General features: G+C 37.6%; 1 pseudogene; it reads right to left on the bottom strand.

Moving 5' to 3' along the window:
• Positions 1-4,187: 4,187 nt before the first annotated feature.
• On the bottom strand, positions 4,188-7,858 carry LOC114897922 (annotated as a pseudogene).
• Between the last annotated feature and the right edge of the window lie 4,861 nt (positions 7,859-12,719).

Here is a 12,719-nt window from a genome sequence, read left to right as displayed (position 1 = left end):
TCTTCTACTTTTGCGGAAGTTATCAAGGATGGGAGGAGATTTAGTTTTTAACTATATTTTCCCAACAACACATTTCAATCAAATCATTCCTTTGATAACTATTTGTCATTTATTTTATACCATCAATCAATGTGAAAACATTTTGAGGTTTTTTTTGTGTGTGGGGGGCGGGCAGCAAATATCAGTCTATTATCCCTGGTCAATTACTGTACATATGTTGAGAGTTACAGCACATTACTTTTTCAAGTACATCACTTTGAAGGATACAGGGAATGTTATAGTCACAATTTTTGTTTTCATTATATTCTAAGAGATTTCTAATTTTGTTTTAACTCATGGCTTTTGAATTACAAAATATAAAATATTACTATCAAAAACATCATGATACTCAGGTAGAAAAAGACAAATTTTGCCTTCAGATAGAAATAATTATGCTATTTTGAAAAAATTATTGTGTTCAGGATTACTTTATGACTTGCTTTTTCAAATAAACTTTAATTTTAAAATAGTTTGCCTTACAGAAAAAAAATTTTATGGTAATACAGAGAGTGCCCATACAATACACAGCCAGTTTCCTCTATTACTGTATTACTCTATGGTACATTTGTCACAATTAATGTAACAACACTGATATATTATTATTTTTTATTTTATTTTGTTTTATTATATTTAATTTTTTTTTGGTATGCGGGCCTCTCACTGCTGTGGCCTCTCCCGTTGCGGAGCACAGGCTCTGGACGCACAAGCTCAGTGGCCATGGCTCAAGGGCCCAGCCGCTCCGCGGCATGTGGGATCTTCCCGGACCGGGGCACGAACCCGTGTCCCCTGCAACGGCAGGTGGACTCTCAAGCACTGCGCCACCAGGGAAGCCCCCCGATATATTATTTTTAAGTAAAGTCCATAATTTATTCAGAAATTCTTAGATTTTACCTACTTTTCCTGATCTAGAATACCATATAAACTTTAATTACCGTGCTGCCTTTGGCAACTCTTGGCTATGACAATGAATTAATTTTTGTTGCTTTTTGTGTGTTTTTAAAAGGAATAAAATTATAAAATCACTTTAAATTTCTTCTTATAGAAAGAAAGCAAATTAAAATCCCATATTGTTGTATCACTGCTGGGGACTGAATGCTTGTGTCCCCTGTGAAATTCATCAGTTGGAGCCTAATCCCTAATGTGATGTGGAGCCTATTTGGAAGTGAGGGGGGCCTTTGTGAGGTAATTAAGTTTGGATGAGATTATGGGGGTAGAGCCCCCATGGTGGGATTGGTGGCCTTTTAAGGGGATTAAGAGCCCAGAGCTCTCTCCCTCCATGTGAGGACACAGTGAGAAGACAGCCATCTATGGGCCAAGAAGAGAGCTCTCGCTAAATACTAAATCTGCTGGCACCTTGATCTTGGACATCTAAGCCTTCAGAACCATGAGAAATAAATGTTGTTTAAGCCACCTAGCCTATGGTATTTTTGTAATAGCAGCCCTAACTGATGAAGACAACAATCCATTCTCATTTTATGTGGCATCCTAAATTGTCTTTACTCCACTGAACAAATTGTTAATTTTTAAAAATGGCATCTGCTGATACTATCAAATAAATTTATTATATATTTTTAAAACCTGTTTATTGTAGCTACTCAATATATATTAAATAACCACAAAAATACCAAACTTGAGATAAACAGTTTTATACTGGTATAAAAATCATTTTAGTAAGGCACAATAATTTTGTACTCTTTCATGTAGTAATAATTAAATTCATAGAATTATTATTTTAGATGTGCAAATTCCAAGCCAAGTTGACGTATAATGACTTGCATAATTATGAGCACTGTTTCATTGCAACCTTCCAATTACTTCTAACTAGAAATGTGGTTACTGAAGTGTATTGATTTCATTCACTATCCAGATCTTCACATTATTATCCCCAATAGATAAAATGCTTGTTGAGCAAAGGGTAATCTTTAGCCAGAAAAGCATTGAGATGGATTTTTACCTGAAATATTCTTCTAGTAAATGATTTAAAAATATTTTAGAATTTTACTCGAAGGCTTTATGCCTAGTGAAATACAATTAGAGTCAATTTTGTTTCATAGTATTTCCTCAGAATACAGCACTATGGCTGTTAGAACTGTAAGAGACAGAGCTCACCATCACATACTTGATGTGTTTTCACTTGCAGGTAGTTTGGAGCCATGTCACTAATTTTGGTCAAGAGGCTGTGAGTGAAAGGTATGGCTATATATATAGTACTATTCACTAATATGTCTGCTACTGTGTGGCTCTACTGGACAGGCATTTCATAGATTTTAGAAAATAATTACATATTTTCAAAAACTACAATTTGTGCTGTTATATATCTCTATTAGTTAGACATAACAGGTTTTAGAAGATAATTGCATATTTTCTAAACTATAATTTACCAGTGTTATTAGAATAAAACAGACTATGCTGTGGTTTTGTGATAACAAATTAACCAAGAGATCATAGTCACATAACAAAATGTAGGTTTATTTCTTGCTAGGGTAAAGTCAGATGTGGGTTTGCAGCTTTCTTCCTTCTTGAAGCTACTCCATCTAGAAGACATGGCCTTGAAGGCCCCCTCTAGGAAATAAGGGTGTTATACAAGAGAGATCCCAGCTGGTAACTGCCACAGCAAGTGATATGCATCACGTCCATTCACAGAGACGTTTGATATTTGAGAGCCTTTTCTTAGGATACTAATGCCAACCATAAGAGCAAGTTATTGTTACTAAGGCTAAGCTCATACTGCTTGCCACACAACAGGCCAATAAATCGAGAGATGAGCTGTTGGGGCAAGGAACAGAGACTTTATTTGGAAAGCCAGCAGACCAAGGAGATGGTGGACTAGTCTCCCAAAGAACCAACTTCCCTGAGTTAGAATTCAGGCTTCTTTTACACTAAAAGGGGAGGGAGTAAGTCCTGGTTCAGGTCAAACTCTGGATGGGATTTGTTAATTGCTTCCTTCTTGCAGCCATTCACAGGTGAGCCTGGTCAGGATGTTTCTTATGAGCTAAACAAAGGTATTTTAGTTTAACGCTCCTTACCTGAGATGCAGGGTTCTCAGAGATGAGCCATTATGTATAATTTAAGCTTAAAGGCAAGATCCCTTCAGTGATTAACTTAGAATACAAAGATTCTTCCCTATTACATTATTATGGGAAACCTTGATAGTGAATATTTACACTGAAGTGAAAGTCTAGTGGGGTCATTCAGACCATTAGCTCAACAGTAAGACTGAGTGTGTTAAAATATTGCAATACCATCAACTCTGCTTATTTGCTTGTGGTCTCTTGAACAACAGTTTACTTCTCTCAGAGTTTCTTCATCTATGTTCAATTAATATTATTGTTCTAAGAAATAAATGGTTGAGATTGACCATAGCACTGTGTATGGAAGCGACAACCATTCAATAACTATTAGATACACATTTATTATCTCTATACTTTTAAACAGTGAACACATTAACTCATAACAATGGCTCAAAATCAAGTAAACACTTAAAAATTCTGTTTCTGGACTGCGAAAAGTTGCTGAGAAGCCTTAAGTTTTAAAAATAGATTTGAAGTTACTTTATATAATATTCACTCAGTTATTCAACCATTACTTACCAAGAGCCTACTCTTTGCCAGGTGCTCTCAAAGCCACAAGGGACCTTGTGGAATAAAATAAAGTCTCTGCCCTCAATAAGCTTACAACGCTAGAGTGGGGGAGAGAGACTCGATTAAATACCCCAAACGAGTGGCCTTAGTGCAGGTCAACGGGGACTTGATCTGACTCACATTCCATCGCAACCAATCTCTACCAACCAACCAATCAGGCGGTCGGGCGTGTGGATACGGAGCGGTCTGTGAAACCTAAGGTAAGCTGGGAAAAGAGACTCTTAGGCTGGACTTAACCCCCTTCAGTGCTGGCTAATGGTCAACTCTTGCCAGGCCCAATGCCAGCTCCTGTCCCCAGAGAGGCCGCTCACCTGGGCTTCCTTTTAGGGAAGGAAAGGGATTTGCGGGCCTTCCTGGTTCCCGCCCGGTTCTAGCGGCCGCCCGGGCCTAGCGGCCTCCCGGCAGGACTGACTCGCCCACAGCTTCCTGAAGGTGGCGCACGCGCGGCGGCCCCGTGTGACCGCGGGGGAGGGCGCGCTTCCCCGGGTCCACGCGGTTCTGCGGAGCTCAGCGGAGCTTAGCAGAGCTCAGCAGAAAGCGGCGGGGTGAGCGGAAGGCCGCCTCCACCTCTTGGCCTAGGACAGAGCTGCTGGGGCCGTCACACCTTCCACCAAGGCCTCGGGGAAGCCAGACGGGGTTTAGACGGAGCAGCCGGCTGACTTTGCTAACGCGACGTGGACTGCACGGTGCGGACGGTAGGTTGAGGCTCACCTGCTGCTTCCCCCGAGCCAGGCATCATCCAGGCAGGGTCGGGGGCGGAGTCCCCCTCGCGGCAGTGGTCCAGGGTCCACTACTGCACACACCGAAAGTCCTCCGGGACCGGTGGAGACCCGTTCTCAACACCACCTACCGGCTGAAGCTGGGGAAGCCTCTGAGGCCAGCGGTCCTTGGCTTCTGTTACCAAAAGTTAACTTTGGGTCCGTAGTCCTGCTTCCTCTGTCCAGTCTGTGAGAGCTTTCAGGGCTCGTGGTCCATCAGCTGTGCCATCTTGGACTTGGCACGAAGTCCTCCCTCGGCGTTGCACCGGGAAGGGGAAGGCCCGACCTTAAAAGTCAGACTCCTCGGCCCCCAGGGCCCAGCCAGTGTCAGAGCAGTAGATGAAACGTTGTGTTTTCTGCTGGCAGTAGTGCCAGGGAAGGGTCACCTCCGCAGACAGGTCCGGATGCCCTTGGACTGCATTACCAAAGGACCTCCAGTTCAGGGCAGCAGCCAGGACAACACTGTGAGGACAACATTGCAGGCAGAGGAAAGAGTACAAAAATCCTAAGGGGAAAATGAGATTGGTGTGTGCAGGTAGGGAAAGGCAGCCAATGAGGCCAGACCACAGGGATTACAGAGAATAGTAGAAGAACAGAGAAATAGGCAGGGACCATATTTTGTAATATTTTATAGACCACAGTAAGGAGTTTGGATATTCTTTTAGTTGGTTTGGTAAGCTTTTGGAGTGTTTAAAGCTGGGGAGGCATATGCTCCCAGTTGCCCACAGCTGTGTGGAGAATGTGTTGTGTGTGTTTCGGGGGGGGCGGGGGGCAAGTGTAGAATAAACTCACCTATAAAATGGGATCAAGATAGTACCTACCGAACTCAGAAAATTGTTCCAAATATTTAATGAGTGGATATACGTGAAACTCGTAGACAAATACCTAGTGTATAATAAACACTACAAAGGTGTGTATTAAATAAATAAAAATAATGCTTTATTCAAAGTTGTTGTCAGAATTACAAATACAAGGTGCTTTTGACTTTCAAAAAATATAAAAACTATTTGAAACAGAACATGGAAGGGATAGGCTGTCCTTAAGGTGGGGAATGATGGGCACATCCTATCTGTGATTATTGAACTCTTACTCTTTCTTCAGGTCCAGTTCAGTTATTATCTGTTCTAGAAAAAATTCTAAACCCATACCTTGAATATAACAGTTACTATACCCAGATATGCATTAAAATAACTAATTACAAATTCCATCAGGGCAGGTATTTTCTGTCATTTTTTAAGTCTCCCGTAGTATCTAGTAAGGTGCCTTATATATAGATGGCCATCCAAAATGGGCAGGCATTAGAAGAGAGACGTTGAAATTGAACAGTATTAAAGAGAATAAATATATTTGAGGACTGTGAGCACTAAGTGGATGATTAGAAAAAAAAAATCACAAGAACAGATGTAAATCATATATGTAAAAGCCAGACATTTAGCAGTTAGTCTTACAGATACTATATCTGAAGATACTCTGTTTTACATTGAAATATTAAGAATTTTGTGTTCAGGTCAATTTTCAGCACTCTTATAAACCAATTAAGCAGTAAAGTCAATAGACATATAGAAAAAATGAGCTATACACATATTCTGATAAATCTAGCTCTTGAAAATTATCTCTTCACAGAGCCCATGCCTGAATTCCATTAATTCAAATGGAAATTTTGCATATATTGTACATCAAGTGGAGATGGTGAATAGTTATCAATAGTCTAACCATACTATTTAACTATTTATAATTACAACTGGCCATTCCCTACTATCCTGTCATTCTCTGCTTCTTCCCTGCTTTCTGTTCCTACTTAGTCTTATCACTAGATTACATATTTTATCGATTTGTCTGTGAATGTATATGCACACATGTATATCCTGTGTATGTGTCTATATTCTCCTAGTATAATTTAGAATTCATGAAAGCAAGATTTTTCTTTTGTTCTCTGAGTCATACAACCCCTATAATAGTTCCTGGCACATTTTAAGTGTGCAGTATATGTGTTGAATGAATAGTTGATGAATAAATAAAGGAATCATCCTAGAAAGAAATCAATTTTAGTCATTAGGTAGTAAAGTTTTACTTTAAACAAATCTCATCCGTACAATTCATATTTTTAGTTTTTTCTTTTTATAATTTCTATTTCCTTTTCTGTATTTTGTTATAGTAAAATATCTATAATAGTCATATACTGCAACAGATATCTGAAAGTGGTATGACCCGATGAGTTTATAATCGTCATGATTTTCTTTCTGTCTTTATAAAACATGTCCATGTAAAAATGCAAGAATAGGAGAAACTTCTCTTTTTTTGTGTGTGTGAGCTGATGTGTGATTTCTATTTCCTGTAATTAAAAAAATTAGTATGTTTTACAAATTGTACAAATATGTAGAATATAACATAAGAATAAAATAGAACAATGTATTCAGCTTGACTGACTGGCAGAGCTGTGTTGCTTTCAGAGTAGTTTTGAAGGGGGCAGATAATAGCTGATTACAAAAACTGACATCTTCTATGGTGGGAAAATTAATTAATTAATTAATAGTGTTTTTGCTAAACATAATTTTAATTATTACAACTTCCTGTGAATCCATAATTGTCTTAAGGTAAAATGATTTCAAAATTAATTTTACTTAATTTCCTTTTTACTCATACATTTAGTAAATATTTTATTAGCGTCTATTGTGTTTCCCACATATGCCACAAGTGTCTGGAGCAAGTATGGTGTTTGAAGCCCGGTGTTAAAATTGTGAAAAAAAACAAAGTCTCTGTTCCCATGTATCTTAGATATTAGGAAAGACAGAAAACAAATACATGAAAAGCTTATAATAAGAGTTCTAGAAGAAAATAAAATGGAATAAAGGGTCAGATATTGGTAGGTGATACCACTTTTGATAAGATGATGATGGAAATTATCTCTGAGGTGAAAATATTTTAAAAGAGAGGGAACATGCATCTCAAATATCTGAGGGAGAATATTTCAGGAATAGAAACTGTCAACTGCAGGTATAGAAAGCTCCAGACAATGGTCTGGAGGTTGGGGCTGGAGATACAGCTTCTGTCAACGAAGTGTGTATATATTCTTCCCACTCTTCCACTGCATATGTGGCCTTGGGACTTTTGACTAATAGAGCAATCTAAAACACTACAAGGGTGCGCAGAAGGTGAAGATTTACTATTTTATAATATGGAGCTTATTGTTTATAATCCTATGGTGATGGGGGTTAGAGGAGCTCTACAGAACAGCAGTGGGGAGATTCAGCATTTCTACCTTATCACACATTCCTCACAGTTATCTTTCCCCTTTCTGTAATGTGGAAACAGGTTTTTTTCTGCATAATAGTTAGAGATATATTTTTAACAGTTGATTTATGGCATAATTTATTTCAGAGCAAATTGAACAAACCTGGCTTCTTCAACTTCACTCTCCATCCAGTAACGGTCCTCTCCCTTCAGTTGCCTCGTCCACTTTTTGCCTCTGCTTTACTTCCATATTCTGTTATTTCATTCCTCTATTGCCTTGGCATATGTATGTTCTCACACACACAGGCATACACACACACTTACATGAATGCTATAAATTGCATTTCATACTGCATTTCAGCTTGGTTTGATCATGTCAAAAGCAAGGATCACATTTTCATCCCTTTAAGATTGGTAATATGCAATACATTTGACACCTAAGAGCATAATAAGTATTTGTTACATGAATTAATGCTGTTAGGTTAAGCACAGTAAAGGCATTGAGGCAGGCATGTACAAAGTAACTCTCAGAAACTCAGTTGTTCCATTTGCACTAAAGGTTAAAACATGTGAATGGTTAAAACATGTGAATGTCATGTTCTGCCTTTGTGCCAGCTATTGATAAAGGGGTACATTATCCCCTTTAGTCACTACCAATCTTTAGGTGTTGAATACTATTATTATCCTCATTTTACAGATGAGAAAACTTAGGCATAGAGAGGTTAAACAACTTACTTAACTGCATTCATTTAAAAATAAGAGAAGTTAGATCCTACACCATCTGATTCCATAACCTGTATTTATAAACCTGTGCTACAAAATAGGGTAGAAGATTTTGCTTACAGCAATAAAACCCCTATTCCAACCCACTTAGAAACACTAAAAAGCAAAACTGGTTTCAGGTAGAGCTAGATTCAGTCAAAAAATATTATGGAAACACAGTACTCTCTCTATGTCTTGTTAATGTCCACTGTGCTCCATTTTCAGGCAGATTCTTTTCTTTATACTGTATATTTAGCTTCTAGCAGCTTCGGCCTACATTCTAATCCCTTAGCAGCATCAGTTATAAAAGGGACATGATCTTTTCTAAGGATTGCCTTTTGTTTCACAAACTGGACCCCATACACACAGGGGAAGGGGAGACTGAAGAAAGAGGCAAGCCATTCCAGATTGGTAGGTGGCAGATTTAATAAGCAAGGGAACTTAACATGAGGCTTGTGTTGGGCAGCTGCAAGACAAGGGGATCTCCACACCTGCCCACCAGAATCTTAAAGTTTATACAGAGGCTTAACTGAGTTTAGTCATGTACACTGTCCATATGGTCTCAATACGACCTTACTCTCTCAAGGCTGCATTCTCAAAAATGGCTCTAGCTGTGGGAATGGTGGACAGCATGTAAGTTCCAAGGATAGGGAAGGGGGTGAGGAGCCCCCAAATGCCCAGGTCCATTTCATGGGTCAATCTGTGGTAATATCGTCTCCAGTATTACCGAGTCCAAGCTTGAACTGCTTGCTGCACAACAGGCCAATAAATAGAGAGATGCATTGTTGGGGCAAAGAATAGTGACTTTATTCGGAAAGCCAGCAGATCAAGTAGATGGTGGACTAGTATCCCGAAGAACCATCTTCCCGGAGTTAGAATTCAAGCTTCTCTTATACCAAAAGGGGTGTGTGTGTATGGTTGTTGCTACAAACTTCTTGGTGCCAGAATCCATTGATCTTGCAGCTAAGTAGGTCTGGTCACAGTGTTCCTATAAACTTCCAATAAGACAAATGGCATTCTCTGTTCTGCAACATTTTATCTCTATATGAATGGAAAAGTGTTACATCTTTAAAGGTCAGAGCCTTGAAAATGGGCTATCCTGTATATTTCAGGCTATAAGCAACATTCTTAACTTGTAGCAAAAGCAATAGAATACAAAGGTTAAAGTAAAAGAAACATCCATTATGGAATCAGATTTGTCCTTCCCCATTACACCATGACCTCCTCCAACATTACCGTCCTTCTCCAGAAGTCTCTTCAGGTCTGGATGGTGTGATTAGGGCCAATTGTCCCCTTCTGAACTGTGGTCTTTGATATAAAAGGCTCAGATGGGCTGGCTTTCAGTCACATGCCCACTCTGAACTACAGGTGGGGTCAAATACTCCACCCTCTCTCCAAGTAAACACATAGATTGAGGGTTGGGGAGAGAATCATTTTAAGTAAAACGTGCAGTTTCCAGAAGAAGGGTCAAACTACACTGAGTAAACAAAAAGTATATGTGCCTATTAGCTGTAAATAATGGTTCATTCAAGTCATTTAGATAATTAAATGCCAAAAGTAGGAGTTGACATTATACATTCTAGATAATAGGAAACTATTAATCATGGATATAAAGATCTGTTCTCAAAGAATTCTATAGGCTCTTAGAGGAAAGGCAGTGAGTCTATATTTTTTACCATTGTATCCTCAAAACTTAGAATGGTACCTGGCACAGAATGACTGCATAATATATTTGCTGATTGGAGTTAATGTAACTGACTTGAACAATTAATTATCGGTTCCTGTGAGATACCACACAAAACTTTTCAATCTAATCTTACATCTTATCTTTCTTATCCATTCTCAGAATTTTAAACTAATTTCTGTATTATAATTCTGTGTATGGTGATAAATAATATACCTAAATCTCCTGCCTTAACTGCTTCTCTGAACTTCTTAACCATAATGAAACTTTCCTTTTACACTAGTTTTCTCACTAGTTCAGAATGTTTAAAACTGAACACATTACCAGTTCTCCAAAGTTTGTTTCTTTTTCTAAATATCAGTTTAATGTATTGTACCACCTTGTGTGTTTGGACTTAATTACAAAAGCTTGAAATCTAAAATCATTTCAGATCTCTCTTTTCTATCTCTCTGTGCTTGAACAAGTGTGAACTTTTGAAAAAGTTCTCCCAGTTCTACTGCCTCACTATTTTTCACATGTGTCCTCCAGCCTAATCAATTGCGGGAACTTAGTAGGTGCCTTATATAATGTCTGGATTATCAAAATAATTACCCTTATTTTTCAGCTTTATTGAGGTTTAATTGACAAATAAAATTGTAAGATATTAAAGTGTACAATGTGATGATTTGATATATTTATACATTGTGGAAGGATTACCCCCCTTAAGTTAATTAACACACTGATCACTTTTTTTTTGGTGAGAGTATCAACCTTTAAGTTGTACTCTTGGTAACTTTCAATTATACAATACAGTATAATCAATTTTAGTCACCATGCTATACATTAGATTCTCAGACCTTATTAATCTTATAACTGAAAATTTTTACCTTTTTACCAACATTTTCCTGTTTCCCCCATCCCCAAGCCCCTGGCAACCACTTTTCTGCTCTCTGTTTCTGTGAGTTCAATTTTTTTTTTTTGAATGTCCACCTATAAATGGTATCATACAGTATTTGTCTTTTTCTGTCTGGCTTATTTAATTTCGTATAATGTCTGTGAGGTGGTTCATCCATCTGTTGGAAAGAACAGAATTTCCTTCTTTTTTAAGGCTGAATACGATTCCTTTTGAGATATATATTAGAAAGATAGATGGATGGATAGATAGATAGATAGATGGATAGATATCACATTACCTTGATCCATTCATCTGTTGACAGATACTTAGGTTGTTTCCATACCTTGGCTACTGTAAATAATGCTGAAGTGAACATGGGAATACAGATATCTCTTTGACATAATGGTATAATTTCCTTTGGATGTATATCTAGAAGTGGGATTGCTGGATATCATATGGTAGTTATATTTTAAATTTCTTGGATAACCTCTATACCGTTTCTATAGAGGCTACACCAGTTTACATTCCTACCAACAGTATACAAGGGTTCCCTTTGGTCACATTCTCATCAGCATTTGTTACCTCTATTTTTTTTAAATAATGCCAACCTAACAGGTGTTAGGTGATATCTCATTGTGGTTCTGATTTGTATTTCCCTGATAATTAGTGATGCTGAGTAACTTTTTATGTACTTGTTGGCCATTTGTATGTCACCTCTGGAAAATTATCCATTCAGATAGTTTGCCTATTTTTTAATTGGGTTATTTCTGTTTTTTTCCTATTGAATTGTATCAGTTCCCTATATATTTTGGATATTAACCCCTTATCAGATATGTTGTTTGCAATATTTTCTCTCATTTCATACGTTGCCTTTTCATTTGGTTGATGGTTCCCTTTGCTGTGCAGAAACTTTTTCATTTCATGTAGTGCCACTTGTTTATCCTTGCTTTTGTTGCCTTTACTTTTGGTGTCAAATCCAAAAACTCCTCGCCAGAAACAATGTTGAGGAGCTTACTTCCCAAGTTTTCTTCTACAGGGTTTATGGTTTCAAGCCTTTAATCCATTTTGAATTCAATTTTGTATATAAGATTAGGCGTCCAGTTTCATTTTTTTTGTATATGGCAATCTAGTTTTCTTAACACCATTTATTGAAGAGACTATTTTTTCTCCATTGTGTGTGCTTTTTTCACAAAAATTAATAGACCATATATACATGGATTTATTTCTGGGCTGTCTATTCTGTTCCATTAATCTATGTGTCTATTTTTATGCTTATACGATACTGTTTTGATTACTATAGCTTTGTAATACAGTTTGAAATCAGGAAGTGTGATGCCTCCAGCTGTGTTCTGTCTCAAATTGCTTTGGCTGTTTGGGGTCTTTTGTGGTTCCATATAAAACTTACAATTTTTTTCAAATGTCACTGGAATTTTTGTAGAGATTGCATTGAATCTGCAGATCACTTTGGGTAGTATAGACATTTTAACAATATTCATTCTTCTAATACATTAACAGCATGAGATATGTTTCCATTGTATTTTCTTCAGTTTCTTTCATCAATGTCTTAATAGTTTTCAGTGTGTAGATCTTTCACTTCCTTGGTTAAATTTATTACTGAATATTTTATTATTTTTGATTCTGTTGTAAATGTGGTTGTTTTCTTAATTTCTCTTTCTGAGGGTTTATTGTTAGTGTGTAGAAATGCAACTGATTTTTGTATAATCAGTTTG

This window comes from Monodon monoceros, unplaced genomic scaffold (assembly GCF_005190385.1).
Source record: "Monodon monoceros isolate NGI ecotype Baffin Bay Population unplaced genomic scaffold, NGI_Narwhal_1 Super_Scaffold_18, whole genome shotgun sequence".
NCBI lineage: Eukaryota > Metazoa > Chordata > Mammalia > Artiodactyla > Monodontidae > Monodon > Monodon monoceros.
Note: the sequence above shows the minus strand (reverse complement) of the source record. Positions and strands in the feature narration are given on the sequence as shown.